This window comes from Halyomorpha halys, unplaced genomic scaffold (assembly GCF_000696795.3).
Source record: "Halyomorpha halys isolate HHAL.00 unplaced genomic scaffold, Hhal_1.1 Scaffold9487.1, whole genome shotgun sequence".
Taxonomy (NCBI): Eukaryota; Metazoa; Arthropoda; class Insecta; order Hemiptera; family Pentatomidae; genus Halyomorpha; species Halyomorpha halys.
Genome location: NW_027106068.1, coordinates 1 through 3646, shown reverse-complemented (window position 1 = coordinate 3646; position 3646 = coordinate 1). Strand labels below are relative to the sequence as shown.

The window sequence follows — 3646 nt, the reverse complement described above, 5'->3', positions numbered from 1 at the left end:
AGTAAAAGAAAAGAATTACTGTATCACTTTAGTGTACAATCATTTGTTTTTCTTGTTAGTTGGTGATGTGTATTTTTTTATTATGTGTACCTGGTAATGCCAGTTACGTGAGAGTAATGTGTATGTGTATATTTATAAAGTATATGTATATGAACAAGTATATATATTTATATATAGTTTATTATAGAGGGATATTTCTTATATCTGTGATTACTAATGCATTTATTTATTTCTTAGAGGGATTACAGGCGACACAGTTTTACAATGCTAGTATATTAGAAGATCTTGTTTTAAAAGAGAACCATGATTTCAAAAAGAGTTATTTTGAAACAAATCAACATCTGAGGGAAGCCTTTGTACTGATGAGAGTTTGGTTGAAGCAGCAAGAACTAAATCAAGTGAGTTTTACAATTTCATATGCTATTTAATGTAATATTCAAATAATTTTGCTATGAGAAAACATTTAGAGGTACCCACTTAGCAGTGGCTGAGGCTGATTCCTAAAGGCACTTCTTGATCACATAAATAAATTTTCTGCTATTAGTCAACTTGAACCTTTACCTGAATGTGAGGTTCTACCTAAAAGTAAGCTCTTTGGTTATGGAATCTGCAAGAATGTCTTAAAATGACTCAGCTCATTTTTTATTTTTCTTAGTTCCTCTGGAGTTGCTATTCCATCTTCATTTTTATAATCTCAGTATTGGTCTGTATCATTTAGCCTTAATATTGACTAATTTAATAAAACTTACTAAAGTAATGATCTTGATATCTTCACTGCCAAACGTTTTTGATTAAAAAAAAAAAAAAAAGCAAATATAAAATTATTTTTCATTTCATAAGTCATAGATAGGATCAAGTTTAAAATAAAACTTGAGTTTTGATTTTCAAGAAAAATAAATAAAAAAATAAATTCTTTAAACAATTATATTTCTTTATTAATTGCAATAAGAAAAAGTTCAAATCATCTATTTTATATTTTGTTTTTCTAAGTCTAATTTTATTTGTATTCTTTTCATCTCTGTGAATAAAAGTGAAAGTCACACTCAGCGACTGTATTGGTATTTAGTAAAATATTTAAGCAAAAAAAAAAATATGTGAAGCAACATTTTGCGAATATCTAAAGGTTAAGTGAAATGAACCAGATATGTTTTGAAATTTCTCTTATGTTTGCCATTACAATTTTAATGATGTTAACGATTTAAGATTTTTCTTTTAAATCACTACACTCAAAAATTGTTCAATAAATTTTCATAATTAAAGACATGAGTAGATGAAGGTATTATGTTACAAACATATGAGCCAGAGATAAATTATATTTAATAATTATTTATCTCTATTTTAGACTGGAAAATTTAATTTCTAAATACCAAAATCTAATACAATTTAAGATTTAGAAAAATATTCTGCGTACAAGAGAGTATTTAAAGTGTTCTAAACAAAAATCTCTATTTTTCCTAAAATATTGCATAATACCCTCATTTACTCAATTACTTCAATTATTATAGATTGTTGATAAAAATAATATTAAATAAATAATATGAACAAATGTTCAAGGTCTATTTATTTTTCCCAATCAGAAAATATTTAGCTTACAGCATTTTAAAATTATATTTTGTCCTTCAATTATGAGTGTTTGTATAGAACTAAATGAACCCAGATATGCCATAAGAAACCATTAAACATTTTTATAAAATTGTGTTTTATAAACTACTAATAGGCTCGGCAGTACTTTGATATTGCTAGATTTAGGGATGTATATAGATTAATGGAACACATTTGAAAGTTTTATATAAATTAATATAATAAAACATACATTATTATTTTTATTTACACATTGGATTAATGATTTAATTAATTGTGTATTATATCTATTTAGCTTATAGCTGAAAATTACAATATATAATAGAAATCAGTAAATAAAATATCTTGTGTCTCTGTACACTTTACTAACTGGTTTCCATAAAACTGTTTCATCTCTCATCACTAATATTAATCCAATGAAGATCTATGTAGGATATTAACTATCATTTAGAATGTTTGATGGTTTATAGCTTTCATGTTATAATAACAAATAAACAAAATTCAAAGAGAAGGTCTTTAAATTCTTCAATTTTTTTTCTAAAGTATGGGTAAATGATCAATAGGCTGTATATTTACAAATAATTCTCCAAATTTGATGCCTTTTTTTTTTCCTACTTTGCCGGGAATTTAATCACCATTTAAAGAAACTTATTTATTATTATTCAAATTGGCCTACGTTACATCAAAGTCTTATTTTTTTAGTTTTTATTTGTTTATTTTTTTTTTTTGTGAATATAAAATCATTTAATGGAATCAGTAATATTTTGTTCTCATTTTTATAAAGAAAGAAATTGATTGGTTATATAATTACTGCGAAATAAATGTATACTTTCTGAGCTATGCACTAAAAATGTTTAATTTTGTTCATAAATTTTTTTATACCATAGAAATCATGGATTTAAGTAGCTTTAACCCCCCCTCCCCCTCATAATGGCAGGGAACATTTTGAAAAAATTGATAGCACGAATTTCATTGATCTTTTTCTCTCACTATCTTTATTCTTCTTCTACAACATTTTAGCCCTCAGGCCTTTATCAAGGAGATACTTAAAATTGTTTTATCCAAGTTTTAAATTTTTTTCTGTTGTAGGCTATTATAGCGTCATAACCTTGTGAAGGTAAGTTTCTTGGTAAGAGTGTAATAAATAATGAGCAATTGTTAAATCGTTAAAATGAATGAAATAAGAAAAAAATAAAGATAGTGAAAGAAAAGGATCAAAAGAAATTTCTGTTTTAATTTAAGTACGTACTCTCAAACAAAAAAATAATGTGTAATGTATTGATAACATTTTCTAGAATTCTCATTTTATAATGAAATAAGAAATACTATGGTTCAGGTTTTTTCTTTTCTTTTTTTTTTTTTTGTGAGATGAAAATTTTAAAAAAATCAATAACATGGTTTATAAAACTCACTTTTATGAAACATGTTGTTTCCTTATTTCATATATGTGTTAAAATACCATTTTTTAATTTTACTCTTATTATTATTTTTGGCAAGAGTTAGCTGTAGGAATTTAGCATTATTTCTAAATATACATTTTTTTATCATATTTTTATTAGGTTACATTTTAATTAAATAACTAACATTTATTTTTCAGGGTTTTGGGTCTTTTAATTCTCATATAACAGCAATGATGATGGTCTACTTAATAAAAATTGGTAAAATTAATAAACATATGAGTAGTTACCAAATTATAAGGCACATTTGGATGTATTTAGGTAATTTTACTTTTTTTATTTTTTATGTTGTTGTTTCTTTTATAAATTTTTAAAAATAAAAATTCATTTGTAGCGGAAACAGATTGGACAGTAGATGGTCCAAGCCTTTGTTCTGTTGAAGATAATGATATACCAACCAAAGATATTTTTCATTTGCATTACGATGTGGTTTTTATTGACACCAGTGGATTTTTCAACATTGCCTCAAGACTCAACAAATATGTCTATCAAAAGGTATATTTTGAATTCTTATTTTTTTTTTTTTTATATAAATAAATAATTGACCATATTATTTCAAATTATGAAGATGGTCAGGATTACAGTCAAAAGAAAAAAATAGTTTACAA

The 3646-nt window shown here is 24.8% G+C and overlaps 1 long non-coding RNA gene across 1 annotated transcript; it reads left to right on the top strand.

Annotated features, from left to right (window-relative positions):
* The first annotated feature begins 216 nt into the window (after positions 1-216).
* On the top strand, positions 217-3529 carry LOC136797334 (uncharacterized). The gene is made up of 3 exons (XR_010845172.1): positions 217-398; positions 3179-3299; positions 3373-3529. It is a non-coding gene; the product is annotated as an uncharacterized lncRNA (long non-coding RNA).
* Positions 3530-3646: the final 117 nt, after the last annotated feature.